Here is a 22,288-nt window from a genome sequence, read left to right as displayed (position 1 = left end):
TTCCTTGTTCCTTAAGTCAGGCGGGGAGTGGTTTCCGAAAAGAAGGCCTGGCCGGGAATGGCTTAAGGCGCCATTATCCTTTCACATACTGCCTGGGGGAGTATACACATAGCGCCTTGAAGAAAGACAAATGCACACAGTGACAGACATCACACCATCCTGGGACAGTATACAACCAGCTCCTTTAGCAAGACACGTGCACAGTGACAGCCCTGATTCTGCACACTGATACTGACGTCAGACAGGGAGAAGGTTAACCAATCCTTGCAACGAAACACTCCTACATACGGGTGTGCTTCTTAACTGTGGAAAATGTTTCCAAGTGTACACCTTACTTTAAATGTGAAATGTAGTCATCTGCTCGCTCTGGCTGGTTCCTGATAATTATAACTGTTTTAACACAAAGCACCTATGTGGTAGCGTGGTGGGTGAATGCATTGGCTGAACTTACGTCGAGGGGAAGAGCCGCAGGCGTCACTAATTACAATGGGGTCGTTGATCCTGTATCGATAACCGGCTCCGTCGTGTGTTCCACAGGGCTAACAGATCGGGCGCAAACTCTGGCCAATGCAGGAGGTAGCCCTCTCAATACGCGCCCGGTGAAATGTGGCGCAAATGAGAAGTGAGCGCAATTCTACTTTGAACCCCCCTCACCCCCTCGCCTTCCCGGGACCTTGCGAGGGGGTGTAACGCAGCACAAAAGGTGCCCGGTTAATACTGCTTCCTGGAGCTATGGTAATTAGCAGGTGTGCGGTTTGCATCAGTTATTTGCATTTGAATTGTAATCAGGGCTCCGTGATGGGCATTTGTAAGGCTTCAGTGAAGGCCAGTCTTCTAGAGCAGGGGTGAAGTTCAGGTCATGACTGCTGACTCCACTATCCTTCTGATGCGCGTTTCTCAGAGACCATTAACCACTGCTTTAAGTGTGCCGGGTCTCGCCGGTGCTCAGACCCGGAAGTATTTATAAACCGACATCGACGCGAGTCCTAGTCTGGCCCTGTGTTGATGTCCATAGCATAAACGGCAAAAACATTGATTGATTTCTGAACGAATGTAAATGTCATCGTCTATTGGTTCCTGTGTATTTTCAGGTCCTGTGTATACACGTGGGTGCAACTCAGTTTCAAGTGTGCACGATACAGGAATAGTATACTACACACACATACACAAAATACAGAACACAACATCCTGGAAATAGCTACTACTTTGTTCATCCCACGTATAGCCGTGCCATTAAAATTAGTAATTGCACCTCCTGCCAGTTACTGTTAGAAATGTCAGAAGCGTCGTATGAAGCATATGTACAACTATTTCTTATTTTTACCTGTTGGTACAGCCTTACAAACCGGGGCCAGTGTGTCTGCCAGTTTTTGCAGTATTATCCTTCTACCTGTGTTTGATACTCGTTTGTAACATACACACGCCACTTTTCTCTTGTAACACACTGTGTGCTACCTCTTACATTTTGTTTGCTTTAGATACTTGCACAAGTGCCACCATTGCCTACGTAACGTTTGTTCTTGTGCTTGAGTGTCATACCTCTACTTGTACTTTGGACGCTTTTGTAACCTGCACACATGTCACTTTTTCCTCCTGTAATGCACGGGCCCTGCGCTTAATGTCCGTCATCATTTTCCTACTGCCACTGCTCCTGCTCCCTTTGCCGTCACTCCCAGAGCAAGGTGAGACTTTTCATTAAAAATTGGTCAAAAGGCCGGGGGGATCTCTGAAAGCTGCCTACAATATAGCACTGCAGTAGTCTAACCTTAAAATAAACGTGCACAACTGAATTCCATGTAGTGAATTTATGTATCTCATGCAGTGTAGCAAGTTCTCAGTGCTAAGCGTTTCAGCTGTCAATGTCTGAAATGTCATTATTTTTAGCTTCCTGTAATTTTGCCATTTAATATGAGGTTACAGGAGGGAGCACTAGCTTCTTGGAGTTTCTTGTTGCTCAAATGGCTGTAATTTCTGATATTTTTAAGTTTCCCTCGTCCTCATTGCATGATTTTTGTTCGTGAGAAAGTGTCACTCATAGTCGCTGAAATGTCACTCATAAATTCGCTGAAATTATGAAAATGTCACACATGGCAATCTGAAACCTTGGCAGCTATGCGTCCCCCCCTCCCGCTGTCCGTGTCATTATTTTTAGCTTCCTGTAATTTTGCCATTTAATATGAGGTTACAGGAGGGAGCACTAGCTTCTTGGAGTTTCTTGTTGCTCAAGTGGCTGTAATTTCTGATATTTTGAAGTTTCCCTCGTCTTCATAGCATGATTTTTGTTCGTGAGTAATTGCTGTCTGCTGAGCTCGTCCGTAGGGTACAATAGGTCTCACATTTGCGAGAGATTAAGCTAATGGCAATGTAAATGACAATGCCATTTATTTATCTGTTTTCAAAACCAACACATAAATACCAATTTTGTCATTTAAAATGCCAATAGCTCTAACTTTTCCAAAGGCGAAACCATTGCATTGTAAATGCTTGTTAAATCATTGTGTATAATGTGCTTTTACAATCTTTACGATTTTTAATGAAGTCAAATAAAAGTATTATTGGCTTGACTCATTTGCAATTAAAGTAAGGGGCTTCCACTCTCTCCCTTGAATTTCATGTGGAGCCAGTCTCCTTGGGCTTCAAAGCACCAACTGCTTCCACAATCCTCACAGATAGTTTTTCTGCTGGGAGGCCTCCTATGAGCTGCAGCCTGGCTCCTTCCAACAGACTTGTAGACTTTCCACAGACGATACATCACAGAGACCCTCCTCCAGCCCAGGCCCTGTTCTCGATCGGGAAGTCAAATAGAATCCACTCTTGGATCTCTGCACCCTCTACCACACTGTTCTGTGGGGCCTCCTCCGAACATGAGGGAAGCACAGAACAATCTACTGGCTGATGAGGCCGGTCTCTCATCATTTCCTTGTGGCCAGGCTGATCCAGTCAGGGAGTCTCTTTTGAATCCCATCCAATTCCGGGGCATATTTCCTGCATGTTCACAACGTGCTCTGTGCATGAGCAGAGCCTGCGGCCCTCCTTTCTGGACCTGGTACCTGTCTGTGCACACACACTTCCCAGACATGATGGAGGCAAAAAGTACCAATGTAAGGAAGATTGCACAGACTTTACCAGGAGGGAGTTGGTAGGCAACCCCTCAAAAGGAGTGCAGATACCCCCGAGTATAGATGAATGCTGCCTCCATTGCTAGTCTACCACAGCCTGGGCAGAGAGGGCCAACTCTTTGTAAGGAGGGGTTCACTTTCATTCCCCTCAACCTCAGAGCCACGCACTGGGATCTCATGCCATGAAAACATGCAGCCTATGTACGCATGCATGATTATCAAGTTCACTGTGGTAGGAAACCAAAAACCTACAGTAACTTTCTCGTGACTTCCCAGTATATAAACACTGGGGCGGGGAATCGTGCTCTCCAGGGCCTTTCAGAAGACTGCCCATCTTATCAGACATGTTTGTTTCGAGTGTGATTGGTTGTCTGCTCTTCTCTAGTCCTGCCAATTATGTTGGTGCTTCTAAATGTGGGCTTCACTTCCTTATTGCTGTTCACCCTATGTGGGAAGGGTATGCCCAGACGTGGGTCCCGTGCTCACTATGCCACTGGAGTCAAGCTATCCTGGCTGAAGACGGCTGATAGCCAGAACCGGTCCTAGGATGCTTGATTCCGGTCCAGGGAAGACATGGCTTGGCAGTTCGGGCTGGACTGTTCCCATGAGGCACAGGGCCAAGACTGATTTGCATATGGCCATGTCTGAACTGGGGTGGCTTGGTGAGCAAAATAACGATGGATTAAACCCAGATCTGTGACTGGGGGTGAATGTTTTGTCATTGTGCAACATTCCGTCCATCATCTTGTGTGTTTCACTTCCTTATTATTCTTTCTCTTTCGATGTCCATATTTTTGCTAGAAAGAATGAAAGATGGGGCTAATTTGTTAGTTTTTTCTCACATGTATCATTTCACCTTGCTGTTTTTGCCAATGTCTCGACTAGCTGATCCTCATTGTATACGTAGGTCCCTGGAACGAGAGGGTGACCTGTGGAGGACTATGGTTTGGGTACATTGTGGAAATAAAACAAGAAAATAGATGAGAAATAAAATTAAATAAATGAGTATATTAATGTTTTTCAGTGTAGGTCCAGCCCACTTTGACGGGGTGAAGTAATTTCTTTGCCACTGGCCAGGAGTGTCCTTAGCTGGGATGTGGCTTAGACTGTATTACGACATTCTGTTCTGTTCCTTTTAAACCTTGTCCTCCACCTTAAGTTTGTATGGATGGATGCCTTATAGGGTCTGCATATCTTCTCCTAGGACCCACTACCTGGGGAGTACTACCGTGATACTGCTTGATGAGCTGAGGAATCAGCAACTAGAAATATCCTTTGGAATAATAAGTTACCTTTGGTAATTGTGTTTCTGTTGGATGCTTGAGCTACCCTCAGATTCCTTACTGACCTACCTGCCACCACATTCTGAGGTGTATATATATGTGTATGTTTAACAATGCCTGGCTTCTTTTTCTGCACTGCATCCTGCCAATCTCGGCACTCTCTGGCCGTTCTAAGGGTGCGTAAAAAACAGGCAGAAAGCTGACATCAGAGCGCTGGGGTGGTACTGTATACGATTCTGTGAAGTCACATACAAATAGAGTTTGAAGTATTGTGCCACCTCCTCAGTGCTTAATTTGAGCCAGTGGCTTCTGGTGCTCCGCACTGGAACCTAATTGTCAGCACCGGCACTTATGACAGTCTGGCACATGGTGGCGCTGTTTACAATTAAGAGATGGGCACAACAACAGTTGTGTATGAATTCAATGTACATCACAACTGACTAATAAATGACACCCAAGTCAGTCTCCTAGTTGTGGGACCTGGAATAGTCTGAATTGTCACACATGTAGCAGTGTGATGGTTAGTAGTTGTACTGGTTCGGTCATTGGCAGCGCTGGCAGGGGCAATGAGCGGGCAAGCTGCAGCGGTCCACCGACGAGAGCCCTGGCACTTGTGGTTTTACAAATTAAGCACTGCACCTCCCAGTGCAGGAGAGCTCTTTCAATTTTTCCAGCTCTATTTTAGAAGTAAATTCTTTTTATTTTTAAAGGAATTAACTCCATTTCAATCTATGAATTAGGTCCGTTTTATACCAGCTTTGTCGGTTGCATGAGCTACTGCCCCAATAAACCCACTTCCCCCATCACAGGACGTCGTATCACAGTCCCGTTCCAAGGATGCCACCAGATGCATGGTGACCCCAGCTAACACCAGAATCCTCCGTGGAAGCCTTGAGTGTCCGCCTCATGCATCTGCTAGCATGACACGTAGGATTAGGGAGCCAATTACAGGGCTTTGAGGGGCAGCCTTCGGTATTGCCTATCCTATTGCCTCGATTCCCAACAATATGATCAAAAGGGCTGCCTTAGAATGCTATATAGCCCATGCCACTGTAGCACCGCCATCATAAATCAACATTTAAGTTGGAAAATGTTTGCGGATCTTTTCTCTACAGATTTAACTTTTGCAAACGTTTTAAGTTCCATGGCGTTTCAGCAGGAAGGAATGTTTAACAGTTTTCAGCAAAGTATACATTCTGGAGAACCATATGTTTTTAAAAATAAACAATGATATATGCTCATAAATTTTCGTAAAAGTCATGATTTTTTATATCGATGTCCTGTAGCGAAAAAAAATCATACCGCAAAAATTGTCTGTAGATCGACCGTAGAAAGATTACAGAAAAGTGTCGTTTGCCCAGTAGGCTAAATCGTGTGGTCTTGGGCCAATCAGCTATTTTTATCTGTCAAAAGAAAAAAGCTCTTAGAAAAAAAGCGCAACAACCTATGAGGAGCTATATAATTATGCGTATGAACATTTGCAGACCCCCTCTCCTCATAAACCTTAACCAAGCTTCGCGGGTACGTGTGGAGAGGGTGTGAGAAGAGCCGCGCGCTGTAATTTCCACTTAGAATGCAAGCACCTCGGGAATGTAATTATTGCTATATTTATTGCGTACATTGAGGCAAGGCGCGGGACCGGGTTACTGCCGTGTGATAAGGGGACGAGGTGAGGGGACTGCTGGTCCGCAGGGAGTCTGAGCAGACGCCCCCTCACAGCTTGCCCTCACCGACACGAGCTGCATTTATGCGCCCGTGGAGCTGCAGCGGAATCCGTAGGGACCAGACGCGCCATTGAATTTCACAGTAAACGCCATGTAATTACTGCGTTTAGAGTGCGCGGTGTAAATCACAAGGCCCAATGATTGTTTTCTCTACTGACCCGAGCGAGGGTGAGCGTGACGACCATTCCTGACGAACATATTACATTCATTTGCTGCACTGCCCCTGGTTTGCAGGAGGGGGCTGAGCCCCAGGGGTCCCCTCCGTCATCGGGCACGGGAGGTGGGCCCCTGGCCTGAGAGTATCTGACTGGGCCCAGAGCGTGGAGGCCCTCCATGTACTTTGCCGAAGCCGAGAGGCGCAACTAGAGCCAAATTTCGGGCGGGGGGGGGGGGGGGGGGGGGGGGAAGAGCCTAAGAAGAAAATTCGGGGGGGGGGGGGGGGGGGGGGGTGAACATTTAATCAGTAGGAAGAGTGGAGCTGCAGGGCCTCCAACAAGGGGTGAAACAACAGCAAGGCGTAATTAACATTCAAATGGTCTTTTCAAGACCTGTGAAACGTTCGGGTGTGGCTGTGTGTGTGGCTGGTATCTCTGTCTCATCCCGGGCTGCCATACAGGGGGGGGCGGCAGGGGGGCAGGGGCCTGAAGCCCGGGTGAGTCCAATGGGTGTTGTGCGCCTGCCGGAGCCCCATCACGTTTCGTTACACCACTGCGATCCTGTACTGACTGCGCAGCAATGAAACGCAGAGTGATGTTTAAAACCACTGGTCTCGTGCATTTTACAAATACACGTTATGTTATGCTATGTTATGTTATGCTATGTTATGCTATGTTATGCTGTTATGCTATGTTATGCTATGTTATGCTATGTTATGCTATGTTATGTTGTGTTATGGTATGGTATGGTCTGCCTTTCAATGTTAACCGCATGCATGCGGCTGCTTTTTTCGCGCTGTGCAGCGTTTTAAAAAAAGCCGCGTTACATGACGAGCTGAGCTCGTCATGAGCATGCGAGCGGCGCAACTCATGACGAGCTCAGCTCGTCTTGAGCGTGGAAGGGGTTAAGGAAGCAACCTGCTTTTGCTAACGGGACTGCGAGCTTCCCATAGGACTGCGTAGTGTGTGATTCCACCCACTAAGTGATCCCCGCACCTTCATTGCCACCCTTTGGGGCCCCCACTGAGGGGGTGCACTGACTGTGCATCTCCACGAATGTTGTGCGAGGCGTGGGAAAAAAGGGTTTGTAATTCATTAAAGGAGGTTGTGCCTGTATCTGACTACGTCTGGTGTCATCATTTTCGTGGACACGACATGCACCTTCTGACTAGTACCGGCTGGCACTGATTGGGAGTGGGGGGTGGGGAGGTAAAGAAAAATATATTTACACTTACTGCCTCGTCGCGTCTCTCCTAGTCGTCCTTCTGCTCCGGCCAGATCAGGAAGCACCCAGGCTCCCGTAAGCCAATCACAACGTTGTAGTGCAGTGTGTTGCGATTGGTCTGAGTGCCGTGGTTTGGCACTCAGATGGGGGCTGGGAGCCTGGGCATGTATTCCACCCAGACTGTAGTGCAGCTTGGTTGGAGAACATGCAAAGTGCGCATGACTGTTTGGCCAGCCAAAGACGGTCGGCCAAACATTCATGCGTACTTACAGAGTGCCAAGCGCTTCTCCCTCTGCTCCTCTGTCAGCAGAACAGCCCCGCCCGCCCGCCCGCCCTCAAAGCTGCCGCAGCAGGGAAAAGTAAAATAACATTAAGTTATCATTTTATTTTTCCTTTATTTATTCTGCTTTAACAGTAGGCAAGGCTCCTCCGCCACGCCTTAGTGGAGGAGCCGCCATTGCTTCTTACGGCCTGTTTGCCTTTGCATCTGCATCTATGATATGATGCAGGCACTGAGGCAAAGGTGTTCCCTCATTTGCATATGGAACGCCTGGGCTTAAAATGTGGGGCAGCGTGATGCATAATAATGGAGTCAAACTTTTTTGTGGCCCTTTCTGTAATACCAAAGGGCTCAGGTATTCATAAAACAGGCCATTTGCACCACTGGTCCACTTTCTGTTTGGTACTGAGAAGCATCTGAGCAGATATTATGATGTTATGCAGCATGAAATGACTGTGGCATATGGACAGACTGTGTGAGATGCGTGCCCCACCATAGACCATTTAAAACTCATCACTCTTAGTGCCAACATCCACTGGCATTAAGAGCAACATCACAGAGAGAAGATTTTGCTACAGTGAGTGCTTAACATCAAATCGTAGATGTGCAGGTACCTCACTTTCAAATTAAAGGAGAGCAAGCACTCGGTACCAAACAACGCCTGCCCATTTGAAACACTGGCTACAATGTCTTCCTAGTGAAAAGTAGAATATTGCTTTTTACACACAGGGAGCTGCATGTCAGCAGCCCGTTGTGTGTAAAAGCAATGCTGGTTGGGGGATAAAGTTCCCTTCGCTGCTGTGGGTCCTTAGGGGCCAACAAGGCCTCCTTTTCCCTCCGTAAGCCCAGTGGTCGAAGTGGGGAAAAAAAACTAGGGGAACTGTGGGTGGAGACTCAGGGGCGGGAATAACCAAAGATTGGATCAGTGGGCGGAGTCAGGGGTGTGGCTAGAAATAGCAAAACATACCATTTTTAGTACGTTTACATTTCACTGACCAGTTACAGCTTATAACGTTATTTCATTCAAACAATGGTTAAACATGTTTATTTGAGGTTTAATTCAGGAAAAAGCCAACAGTCATAGGGAATACAGGTTTATGTAAAGTGTGTGAAATATAAGCAGGAACAACATGTTCCCTTAATGCTTTTACTCTCATTGTTCAGAAATCCATGAGTATTTTTTGTCTCAAACGTTGAGGACATGAATACGGGGCTCCTCCTTTACACATGTGTTAAGCAGGGCTCAGAAGAGAAAGGGACTGTCAGGAGAATTTAGACTCACGGAAACCCACAAAGGCTCCTTCATATTCATGTCAGCCAGCTAGCTGCTCAATCATAATATAGCAAAAAGAACAACTGGTGGACAGAATGCAGAACAATATCATACGTTCACCCCAGTACAGAGATCTGGGCCTAAATCCATCGTTTTTTTGCTCACCATGCCATTCCAGTTTGGACCCAGCCATATGCAAATCAGTCTTGATCCTACGCCCAATGGGACCAGTCCAGCCCGAACTGCCAGGCCATATGTATTCAAGTGTCCTTTCATTCGGGAAGTGAACAGAAAGCAGTTCCCACTGAACTATGCACATAAAATATTGCTCTTTGATATGCATGGTACACGTTCTTTCCAGCAGGCCTATTACCCTTCTGCGCTACCTTAGGTGAGTAAAACAGCTACTAGACAAAACATGCTCCCATCTCTCTCCAGCAGGTACATTGATCACCAAAGTTATCTTGGCACTTGTATTGTTGACCGAAAGCTGCTGAATATACAAAGAACTTTGCAGTGTTTTTAAAACTCCTGCACTTGTACAAAACCGGCCCCCCCAAACTAAACTGGCCCCCTACCCTTCCAGTCGCCCAGGGAAACGCCTGATGCCTGGAATGGCCAGTCCAGCATTGTTACCTTTTTCAATGCAGTACTGCAGATATGTATGCTTATTAGATATAAATGTCATGGATCACTATGTTTCAAGTTTAGGGTGCACAGTTTGTTAAACTAGTTTGTGTGCCTCCCTGCACCACAGCATCCTCTACACAGATGATTTTACTCTCCTTTTTCTGGAATCCACTGCTAATCAAGAGCCGATATTGCATTGTCAACAGTCTGCTCTGCTGTGTCACCAGTTAATTCACAGTTGTCTGATGGCCCTTTCAGTGTTGCTTTGCAGGCCCCTAGATAGAGGGAAGGGGGAGGAGGTCATGGGCACTGCAGAGTAGGGTGGCCAACTGGCATGGGTGCAAATTTAGAATGGGGAATGTAAAAGTTCAGGACAAGGGGTCAAAATTCACAACAAACATTAAGGACAGGAGGTCAAAATTCAGGACAAAAATTCAGGGCAACAGGTATGCTTTGCAGACACATCAGTGGATGTTATGCAATAGTATATAAATAAATAGGCAAGGAACATAAGTACAAGTCACTTCTCCTGCCCTGTCACTTTCTCCTGCCCCGTCACTGCTCCTGCCCGTTCACTACTCCTGTCCGTTCACTGCTCCTGCCCATTATCTGTTCCTGCCCATTATCTGCTCCTATCCGTTATCTGCTCCTGCTCATGCCTAATCACTTCTCCTGCCCGTCACCTCTCCTGCCCCGTCACTTCTCCTGCCCCGTCACTTCTCCTGCCCCGTCACTGCTCCTGCCCCGTCACTGCTCCTGCCCCGTCACTGCTCCTGTCCCGTCACCGCTCCTGCCCTGTTCACCGCTCCTGCCCTGTTCACCGCTCATGCCCTGTTCACCGCTCATGGCCTGATCACTGCTCATGCCCTATGACTGCTCCTGCTCATGCCTAATCACTGTTTCAGCCCGGTTACCTCTCCTGCCCGGTTACCTCTCCTGCCCGGTCACCTCTCCTGCCCGGTCACCTCTCCTGCCGATCACTTCTCCTGCCCGGTCACCACTCCCGCCCGGTTACCACTCCTGCCCACTCACATCTCCTTTCCTGTTGCCTCTCCTGCCCCGTTACGTCACCTGTCCGTCACGTCACCTGCCCGTCACGTCACCTGCCCGTCACTTCTACTGCCCTGTCGCTTTTCCTGCCCTGTCACCTCTCCTGCCCTGTCGCCTCTCCTGCCGCCTCTCCTGCCCTGTCGCCTCTCCTGCCCCGTCACTGCTCCTGCCCCATCACTGCTCCTGCCCCCTCGCTTCTCCTGCCCTGTTCACTGTTCCTGCCCTGTTCACCGCTCCTGCCCCATTCACCGCTCCTGCCCCATTCACAGCTCCTGCCCGGTCACTTCTCCTGCCCGGTCACCACTCCTGCCCGGTCACCACTCCCGCCCGGTCACCACTCCCGCCCGGTCACCACTCCCGCCCAGTCACCACTCCCGCCCAGTCACCACTCCCGCCCGGTCACCACTCCCGCCCGGTCACCACTCGTGCCCGGTCACCACTCCTGCCCACTCACCTCTCCTTTCCTGTTGCCTCTCCTGCCCAGTCACTGCTCCTGCCCCCTCGCTTCTCCTGCCCTGTTCACTGTTCCTGCCCTGTTCACCGCTCCTGCCCCATTCACCGCTCCTGCCCCATTCACCGCTCCTGCCCGGTCACTTCTCCTGCCCGGTCACCACTCCTGCCCGGTCACCACTCCTGCCCGGTCACCACTCCTGCCCGGTCACCACTCCTGCCCGGTCACCACTCCTGCCCGGTCACCACTCCTGCCCGGTCACCACTCGTGCCCGGTCACCACTCCTGCCCGGTCACCTCTCCTTTCCTGTTGCCTCTCCTGCCCAGTCACTGCTCCTGCCCCGTCACTGCTCCTGCCCCGTCACTGCTCCTGCCCTTTCACTGCTCCTGCCCAGTCAGTACTCCTGCTCATGCACGATCAACGCTCCTGCCTCATCAATTTCCCTACCCCCTCCCTTCTCCTGCCCGTCACTTCTCCTGCCCGTTCACCGCTCCTGCCCTGTTCACCGCTCATGCCCTGTTCACCGCTCATGCCCTGTTCACTGCTCATGCCCTGATCACCGCTCATGCCCTATGACTGCTCCTGCTCCTGCTCATGCCTAATCACTGCTTCTGCCCAGTAACCTCTCCTGCCCGGTCACCACCACTCCCGCCCGGTTACCACTCCTGCCCGGTTACCACTCCTGCCCGGTTACCACTCCTGCCCGGTTACCACTCCCGCCCGGTCACCACTCCCGCCCGGTCACCACTCGCGCCAGGTCGCCACTCGCGCCCGGTCGCCACTCGCGCCCGGTCGCCACTCGCGCCCGGTCACCACTCGCGCCCGGTCACCACTCGCGCCCGGCCATCACTCGCGCTCGGTCACCACTCGCGCCCGGTCACCACTCGCGCCCGGTCACCACTCCTGCCCACTCACCTCTCCTTTCCTGTTGCCTCTCCTGCCCACTCACTGCTCCTGCCCCGTCACTGCTCCTGCCCTGTCACTTCTTCTACGCTGTCACTTCTCCTGCCCGTTACTTCTTCTGCCCGGTCACCTCTCCTGCCCCATTACCTCTCCTTTCCCGTCGCCTCTTCTGTCCCATCACTGTTCCTGCCCTGTTCACTCTGTGTACAACATGGACAAATTACACAAGGGGGCAAGTTCCCCAGAGTACTCTGTTTGGGGAAAGCTCCTCTGTCATTACTAACTCTGACCTCATTGCAAACAGGAAAGAAAACGCGTTGTACCACAAATTCCCTGCGTGTGCGTCTTCCATTGGACTGCGTTAACACCTGGCGTGCATCGTGTTAGAGTTTTTTTTGTAAGCTTGAACAATAAGGGCACTTTGTAAACTGTGGTATATTTGGAGGATCTGGACTAGAGGTTTTTACAGAAGACATATTATATCCTGAAAAACGATCTATTTAATTCACTGATGACGCAGTATCCTAGAGGTTTTTTTGTAAGCTTGAACAATAAGGGCACTTTGTAAACTGTGGTATATTTGGAGGATCTGGACTAGAGGTTTTTACAGAAGACATATTATATCCTGAAAAACGATCTATTAAATTCACTGATGACGCAGTATCCTAAAAGTGAAAAGGTCTTCACACCAGGACACTCAAAGGAGGGGGATTTGTCTCACAGAATACTGTCCCTCAATATCCAGATCCACAAAATATCGACACACCATCGTCAAAGGCAGACGGCGGGCGCATTGCCATTCGAAAGAGGCTAATCAGCCTCAATCAGAATGACAATGGGCTGCCCATGGTCTGTGGAGCTGAGGGAGGGGCTGCTGCAGCCCTCCGGAGGTCACCAGAGAAGTGCGAGCAGCCCCTGGAAGCAGAAAGAAAAAGTTGTCCTTTTTAAATTGGACTTTTCTTTCCGTCCCGGGATGCTTTTTGGAATGAAGGAAGTAGGGGAACGGACTGAAATAGTTTGTAAAAGTAGGGGCACGCCGTGCCCTTCCGTCCCCGCCCACTTCTACCGCTGCGTAAGCCTCACGCGGTGGGATTGCTGAGAGGTGGTCGAAGGCCACGGCCCCTTTCTCCACCACTCTGCAAGCGTGCCTCTTGGGGCACTGCTGGTCAGTGAATTAGATCTCCTTGCCTACTGAGGGCCTCAGGACTAAAGTGAACTTCTCCCAACCAGGAGTGCACCAGGAGGTGCGTTTGCAGAGTGGTGGAGAAAGGGGACGCTCTTAGCAATCCAGCTGTGTGGGTCTTAGTAGAGATAACAGGAGGGCTAGTTGGCCCCAAAAGACCCTCAAGAGGCAAGGGGACTACAACCACTAACTAGTAGCACGCCAGGAGGTGCGTTTGCAGAGTAGTGGAGAAAGGGGACGTGGCCACCGGAAACCTATCCGCAAACCCACTGTGTGAGACTTGCTGGAGGTAACAGAAGGGGTAGTTGGCCACCAGGAGCTCTCAATAATAAAGAGGACTTAATCCCCCCTACTAGTAGTGCGCCAGGAGATGTATTTGCAGAGTGGTGGAGAACAGGATTGTGGCCTCCAGCCAGGTCTCAGGAGGCCTGTTGTGTGGGACTTACTGGAGGTAACTGGAGGTGTAGTTGGCCCCCAAGGAAGTTCTTGGAGATCTCCAGTAAGTCCCTCACAGTGGGATTGCTAAGAGGTCTTTGGAGGCCACACCCCTTTGTCCAGCACTCTGCAAACGCAGATTGTGGTGCACTACTGGTTGGGGCATGAAGTCCACTTTACTCCTGAGGGACCTAGGGGGCTAAGAAGTCCTACACAGCGGGATTCCTGAGAACTGGGCGAAGGCCTTGCCTCCTTTCTCCACCACTCTGCAAACGCGACTATTAGTTATAAAACCTTGGAAATTCACTGAAAAAACATAAAGGTTACAGGGACGCTATAGTTAGGGTCAGATTGCATTCGTACAAAACCAGAGAAATGTAGCTTTTCTAGTTAGTGAGCGAACTATAACTCGCTCCCTGCAATGCACTGCCTATGACCTCACATATTACATCCCTCATGACATGGTCAGTGATATCACTGATGACATCACTGATGACATCTCAAATGACATCACTGATGACATCATCCACAGAATCTTTGACACACCCACTTGCACACCCATATAACCTTTCTTACACCCACTCCAACTACCACACTACCATTCTCAAACCCATTCCCACTCACATACCAGTACTTACACAGCCACTCACTGATTCATAGATCAACATAAACATCCACTCACTCATACAGCCACTCATACACCCGCTCCGTCACTAATGAAGCCACTAACATATCCACTCATGAACTCATACAGCCACTCACACACTGAGTTAGTCACCCATGCAGCTACTCACACACCTACTCACTCATCCATACAATCACACAGCCACATACTCACCCATACAGTTACGCACACTCACTCTCACAGATACTAACGCATACTTACTCACCTATGCAGTCACTGACACAAGCACACACTCACCCATACAGTCACACTCACGTTCACTCACTCACCCATACAGTCACTCATATACCTTGTCACTCACATATACTGTCTTTCACATACCCAGTTACTCACCCATATACTCACTCACCGACAGCCATACACGCACTCACTCACCCATACAGCCTCACACACATGCACTCACTAACCCATACAGCTAATGACTCACTCATCACCCAGACACTCGGACACCCACGGAGGTACTCAGACAACCAATCACTCACCCGTACAGAAACTCACACATCCACTCACACACTGATACAGCCACTTTGACTCCAACAGACACTGACATTCACACAACCAGTCACTCACCCATACATTCACTGACACACCTAATCACTCACTTATATAGTCACGTACCTATTGAATCATCCAATCACTCACTGATTCACCAATACACCTTGGTATATATATTTAACACTCATAAACTTTTTAAAAACACGCACACTCACTGGATGATGTCATCAGTGATATAATTTGAGATGTCATCAGAGATGTCACTGACCATATCATGAGTGATGTAATATGTGAGGTCGTAAGCAGTTCATTGTGGAGGTGTGAGTTATAGTTCACTCACCAACTATAACGGCTACATTTCTCTGGTTTTGAACAAGTGAAATCTGACTCGAACTATAACGTCCCTGTAACTTTTAAGGCATCATTTTGCTGGTTGGTCCTCTGCAAAAAAAGAAAGTATTAAAAAACAATGAAGATGGTGGTGCGTCAGCATGGGGGAGTGAGCAAAAATGGGGGGAAGCGGTGCTTGAAGAGAAGCTCATCAGCGAGAAATCAATGCGGTGGGGAGAAGCACACAAGGGAGAGTTCAACAAGGAGGAGGGACATGGGAGAATCACACGGGTAAGATAGCAACATGGAGGACAGTGATGTGGGAAGAGAAGCACACAAAGGATATTCTCATTGAGTGCTCAACCAAAAAGAAAAAAGTAGTGCCTGAAGAGTAAGCAGTTGGAGGAGACAAGTAATGAGGCTATGCTCAGGGGAGGGCAACCCCCAAACAGAGGAATGAAAGCCCAAACAAGCTAACAAAAAGTAAGCAAATGAGAGTGGCAATAAAGCCTGCCAATGTTAAGCAATGGGCAGGCTCTAGGCCCACTGTAACCTGACAATAGATTGTTTTGCAATTGTGCAGTCTGATAGCGACACCCGAAAATGATGAGCAAGATTTCTTACTTATTGTACTCACTATTATGTAAAATCCTCACTGAACACCATCCACACCACAGCCAGTTTTACCCACAGACAAGAATGAGACCATAGTCTAATCCATTCCAAGCCATGACTGTTTAGCCAACCAATTCCTCTGCTGACTCTGCAACCTCCATTACTATTTCCTAATGGAAATGGTACGCATTCCATCATGCTTGATAGGATGTAAAGCTGAGTCGACCCCATTTACATTCTCGAACGTGTAGTTTGCATGCTACACAATGAATCAATCTGTCGACTTGTAAAGTGCGGCTAATCACCTGCGAGGGTATCCACATGTTGGAGGTGAGTCTGGCCTTTATTCTAAGGTCCAGGTCTTCAGCTGCTTTTGGGATTCCAACAAGGTGGTAGTGGTTCGGATGTGGAGGCCGTTCCAGGCGTCTCTGCAAGGTAGGAGTGGGAACAGGCTCTTGTCCTGTGTTGGCCTGGGAGAGGTAGGCGGAGCGTAGGTTCCTGGTGAGTTGGTGGAATTGGAGTCGGTGGTTGATGTACGCCAGGCTGGAGTTGTGCAGTGCCTTGAATGCATGGGTGAGAATTGTCAGCTCTTATGGACTAGGGGGCCAGGAGAGACTTAGGTGAGGGGTGGTGTGTGTTCGACATGTGAGGTCAATGATTAATCTGGAGACTGTGTTCTGGATGGTTTGGAGTCTGGGGTGGAGGTCCCGATGTAAAGTGCATTGTCATAGGCCAGTCGACTGATAACAAGGACTTGATAGACCGCGCATCTGGAGTCCACTTGAATATCTCGCACAGCATGCAAAGGACATAGTAGCAGGAGGAGGTGATAGCATTCATCTAGGGCTTCATTGTGAGCTTACTGTTGAGGATGAGGCCTGGGTTTCTGGCGTTGTCAGTAGGGGTAGGAGTGGGTCCAGGTTCCGAAGGCCACCAAGAGTCTTCCCATGGAGAGGGTTTGTAGCTGAAGAGCAAAACCTCAGTTTTGTCAGTGTTCAGTTTCAGGCAATTTTCCATCAGCCAGGTGGCGATGCATATCATGCATTTGAGAAGGTTGATCCTGGTGATGTTGGAGTCTTCAGATAGGGAGAGGATAAGTTGGGTGTCTGCATAGGAAATTATGTTGAGTCTGTGGTTCCTAACAATGTTGGCTAGTGGTTTCATATATTTGTTGATGAGGGTTGGGCTGAGAGAGGAGCATTAAGAGACCCAGTAAATGATGATCTTGTGCTCGGAGGTTAAAGGTGGCAGGCGTACCTGTTGGGTTCTTTCCATAAGGAAGAAAGTGATCCAGTTGAGTTCTGGGCCCTGGATCCCAATGTCATGTAGTCAGGAGATTAGAGTGTGGTGCGATAGTGTCAAAGGCCACTGAGAGGTCCAGGAGGATGAGGGCAACCATATCTCCCCTGTTGAGTAGTGTCCGGATGTAGTCATTATCTGCTATCGGGCCGTTTCTGTTCCATGGTAGCTGCGGAAGCCGGATTGGGGGTGGTCCAGGAACTGGTGTTGCTCCAGATGTATGGAGAGCTGCTGGTTGATTGTTTTCTCCAACAATTTCTCCGGAAAGGAGAGCAGGGAGATGGGTCTGTAGCTGCTTCGTTCATGCGGATCACGCCTTTTATTAGTAGGGTGCTGACCTCTGCGTGTTTCGGCTCTTTCCAGTAGGTTGCTGTTTGGATGGAGGTTCTGATGATTGTGGTGTGTGCTGAGCTGATTCTGGGTCTTCCCAAGTTGATGATGTGGTGGGGGCAGGAGTCGGTGGGGGCCCCTGAGTGGATAGATTGCATGGTGGTGGTGGTGTCGTCCTGGTTGGAGAGGTGCTTCCTGGCCGTCAATCGGGTGGGCCTGTGTGGCTTCGTTGATATCTGGTTGGTTGGTAAAGTCCGATGGTTTGGGTTGGAGGTGAAGTTTCTTTGGAGTTTGTTGATCTTGAGGTGAAAAAATGTGGCTAGTCGATTCCAGAGTTCTTGTGAAGGGGTGATGGTTTTCTCTGCAGCAGGGGGTTGGTGAACTCCTTAATGATGCTGAAGTGTGCTTTGCTGCAGTTGGAGCTGGTTTCAATATGTGTCACTAGAGCTCTTCTTTTCGTCTTGCATAATTGTTTATGAAGTGTGTTGATTTCCATTTTGTAGGAGGGTCTATCTATGTCGTCCTTGCTGGTGCGTCATAGCCTTTTGAGATGTTTGAAGTGGCGCATTGTTGTTTTCAGGTCTTCTTTGTACTAGCTGGTTTGCTTGGTGCTTCTTCTGTGCATGTGGGTCTTGAGTGCTGCTATGGTGTTGACACAGTCTGTGATCCAGGTGTTAAAGTTTCTTACATTGAGGCCCATGTTGCAGAATGGGATTCGCTAGCTGTTGGCCAGGGCATTGTTCCATTCAGTTTCTTTGACCTTGTTCCAGCTGTGGCGTGGGGTGCTGGGCATTGTAGGTGGGGGTGACTCTGGTGAGGAGACGTTAAAGTGGATGCTGCGGTGATCAGACCAAGTGAGTTGTGTGGTGTGGCTGAACTTGATCTTGTTGCTGGAGGGGAAAGTTGGGACGGGTGTGTGTCCTGTGGTATGAGTAGGGTCCCGAATTAGTTGGTTGAGGCTGATGCTTTCCAGGCCTTCGAGGAGCTTGGTCATGGTCTGGTTGGGGAGGTTGACCAGGTGGAAGTTGAGGTCACAGAGAAGTAGGAAGTTCGCAGTGTCTATGGCGAGGGGGCTATGAAATCAGTGAGGAAGTTGCTGAAGCTGGTTTTTGGTCCTGGTGAGCGGTAGATGAGGGTTCCTTTGATGGTGGTTCTTTTGTTCAGTTGCAGCTGGAAGTTCAGGGGGTCCATGGTTGTTGTCATTGTCCATTGTGCTTGTGCAGCAAATGGATTCTTTGTGGATGGTATCAGTAGCGGCCAGCATTGCTGGCGGGTGCAAAGGGTCAAGGGGGGAGGTTGGATTTGCGGGGTGTTGTGGGGGGGATTGCTGGGGTGTTGCAGGAAAATAAAAAAATAAAAGAAATAAAATGAAATTTACTTTTCCACCGGGTCTTGCTCTCCTGCCTCCGAAAGGAACAGGAAGCAGGCAGCCAGACTCCCTCCCCTAAGCCAATCAAAATGCTGCAAACAGCATTGTGATTGGTCGGGACTGAGCCAAGCCAGGGGCTAGTGGGGTGGACATGTTCTCCATGTAGGCTGTAGAAGGGCCGACAAAACAGTCTTTGCGCACTCCGGAGCGGAAAAAACACTTCTCCCCTGCCCTGCTCAAAGAGCAGAGCCGCCCCGTCCACTCAAAATGCGCAAACCAAACATAAAATGGTAATAACTTATAAAATGGTAATAACTAAAAGTTATTACCATTTTATATTTTGGCTTTTTCTCACTGCGAGAAAGTAGTGGGGCGACGCTCCTCCGCCCTAGTGGAGGAGCGCCCCTGGATGGTATCGAGCACCCTGCCTGGTCTGTTGGCACAGTCTCGGTGGTAGATCTTATTCCCTTCTGGGAAACATCCTTTACAACGAAACTTTTACAACGCAGGTTTTACAACGAAAACCATTACAACGCATTGCGCTGGGGGGCGCTCTAGGATAGGGAATAGTTTTAATTTACTATCCAACACCTTCCCTACTATCCACGGGGACTGGAGTTGGAATAGTAAATTAAACTATTCACTATCCAGCACCCCAAAGCGCTATGCGTTGTAACAGCATGCCTTGTAAAAACTGTGTTGTAACAGCATGCGTTGTAACGTCATACATCCATCCTTCCAGTATAACGTGGCGATTTCAGGGGCCGAGGCAGCGTTGAGCCAGGTTTATGTGCGGAACAGAATGTCGGGCGTGAGGGTAGTGATGAGGTCCCATACCTCGGTGGCGTGTTTGCACAGCGAATGTGGGTTGAGGAGAATGCATGCCAGTTGGTCGGGCGGTGTCTGCAGGATGCAGTGCCTTGAGTGCGGTGTGGTCCGGGTGGTGGGGGGTGTTGGTGAGTGTGTACTAGTGCAGGTGAAGTGGCAGTGGGTGTATGTGAAAGGGCCTACCGTGGTGGATGGTGTGGCACTGTAGTAGTATTTGTGGCAGCGGCCGGTGTTCTGAGCACAGAGTACGGCTGAGGTGTACATGCACGGGTCGCTGGGTTAGGGTTCCTGGCACATTGTGCGGTCCTGGCGTGCCTACGGCTCCATTAAGTAGGTGCTGGGAGGGGTGCGGGCGGTGGACGGAACGCGTGAAAGTGGGAGGTCAGCAGGTAAGGAGCGGGAGAGGTGAGGAGTGCAGGAGTGTGGACAGGTAAGAAAAGGCGAGAGAGAGAAAAAAAACATGCGTGGGGAGTGTAGTGAGGCGTAGAGCCCGGCCCGAAAGGGCCTTGACTGCTCAGATGATCTGTCCTGATAAGTGGGAGAGCACAATACTCTGCCACCGGTACATCGCGCCAACAAGCTTTCCAAGCTGCTGAAAGGTATACGGGACTCTTAATGGAGTTGTTTTGCTTGTAAAAGGACGGGTTTGAGCGAGAGGCGTGATTTAGTTCGTGATAGACTGTCACTTCAGGATAACAAAGGTGGGTGAAGCAGTGCCAGGCTTGGCTCGTGATCCCACGAGGAGCCCTGACAAGGCAGAGGAGGCTCCCAGTTGGCATGGGGCTTGATAATCCAGGTGAGTCCCGTGGCTGCCTTTCCTGAGTAAGCCCAGAAAACTTGGCAGCAGTGCTGGCTTTGGATCAAAAATAGGCCAGGGCATCCTAAAAAAAGTGACCCATTTTTGCGGTTTGTGCCTGTTCATAAAACACTCCTTCAAAGTATTATAAAAAGGAGGGGGATTCTCTAAAAGAGGCATGCTTTCTTAACTTCACTAAAATAAAAAGAATGCAAATGTTGCCACTCTTTGTGTCATGATGATGAACCACACCTGAATATAAGTGAGGTCACTTCTGCGCAGGCCTCCGCCCCATCTTAATCTACATACAGCCATAGACTGGGAATGACACCTCCACCCCACTGGTAAAAGGGAGGTAATAGGGGCTCATCAGTCCATCGAAAGGGCCGCCCATTGTCCGAGTGCCTGCCTTACCAACCCCCCCCCCCCTGCTTTCAAGAGGATGTTGCTTTTGAAAAGAAGCTGGAGCTGGGCTTAAATCCCAGCGTCGCAGACATCTACATTTGAAAGCACAACACTACGGACACAGAGCCAGTCTAAGGTCAACATGGGTTGGGCAGAGTCACTAGGCCTCATGTTAGCACACAGGTGGATCCGGCGGGTTGATGAAGAGCCAGTCTGATGCGCGTCAGGTTAGAAAAAAATATTTTTCTGCTGAAATAATGAACAAATAAATAAATCCCCGTCCTACATAGCACTGAATAATTTTTAAGCCCCCTCTCCCAAGAAAGAGTTTAGCAAATGTCTCAGAAGCACTCACATTGCAGCTGTGTTCCAGGGCTCTCTAGCCTGCGTTAAGCACCGCGAGATCTCCCATCCCGGAGCTGCTCTTTTGAATGTTTTATTACTGTGTTTTAATTTTAAAATATAATGCCAACAAAATAAAATACAAACTTTTCTGAGTTTATGAAATTCCATAGCATTTTAGACGTTAAAAAGGTGAATTAAATACAGCAGAAAAAAACGTGTCGAGAATGTATTTAGGAAATAAAATTCCGAGTTTTTCCAGATTTCGCTGAAAATTATATATTTTATTAGAGACTGTTCTTCCAGAAATGGGCATGTCCCAACAAAAGCCACATTAAACAACAACGCAGTAAAATAGCTTGTCGAACTCGCGGAATTGATGCATAAAGAAATTTGTCTAATCGTATTTTCGTAGAGCACAGGGGCGAGACATTAACGTGGTATGTCGTTAACTGTAACTTGATGCCTTGTTGTCATCGATGACACTGGTGTGCGCGTGATACGCATTCGTCCACTATTGCATAGTTCTAATGCCCAAGCGCAAGTCTGCAGTTGTTCTGTGCCTCGCTGCAGCGTTAGACTGACTGGAAGTCCCTCTCTCTCTCTCAGAGCTGGGGAGCGTCACTTCTTGGGGCTGCCGGGGTGCAGCGCTCCGGTCCCGCGCTCGCAGACGGAGAGTCCCCGAGCCGTCGGCGAAGGTCTTGGAAGAAGGTTTCGGGTCTGGCCCGCGCCGCCTCTGGAGCCGCGGTAAGTACCAGAGCGTCCCCGCGCGCCGCAGCCTGCGCGCATTAACAATCGTGCCGCCGCGCGCGCTATGTGTCTCGGAGCCTGTTCTGCGTAGAGCGGCGGGAATATGGATCCCCTTCGAGGGGGCAGGGTTGGGGAAGGAAGGAATAGCGGTGAAGCGAGAATTAATAACAGGGCGAAGAGAAGTCACCGCGGTTGCGGTGCACAGGCGGCGGGTGAGAGGCGGAACGCGTGTGAGGGAGGAGGGCTTGCAGTCTGACCAGGTAATGTGAGCATAGGGAAAGGTTCTGGAGGGGTATTTGTGAATGAATGAGCGAAAGGTGTGTGTTGTGTAAC

General features: G+C 49.3%; 1 protein-coding gene across 4 annotated transcripts in view; it reads left to right on the top strand.

The window, feature by feature from the left end:
• LOC144799014 (death-associated protein kinase 2-like) overlaps window positions 1–22,288 on the top strand; it is a 697,832-nt gene that overhangs the window by 238,224 nt on the left and 437,320 nt on the right. The window contains exon 4 of one of the 4 annotated variants that reach the window (XM_078670162.1): window positions 21,815–21,952. The exons of 2 other annotated variants lie outside the window; for them this stretch is intronic. The gene's annotated coding sequence lies outside the window, so the exon portion shown is untranslated. Of the gene's footprint in view, window positions 1–21,808; window positions 21,953–22,288 lie in introns of those variants that run through there. One more of the 4 variants, XM_078670166.1, reaches the window with a different exon arrangement.

Source organism: Lissotriton helveticus, chromosome 12 (genome assembly GCF_964261635.1).
Source record: "Lissotriton helveticus chromosome 12, aLisHel1.1, whole genome shotgun sequence".
Classification (NCBI taxonomy): domain Eukaryota; kingdom Metazoa; phylum Chordata; class Amphibia; order Caudata; family Salamandridae; genus Lissotriton; species Lissotriton helveticus.
This window is presented reverse-complemented; position numbering and strand designations above follow the sequence as displayed.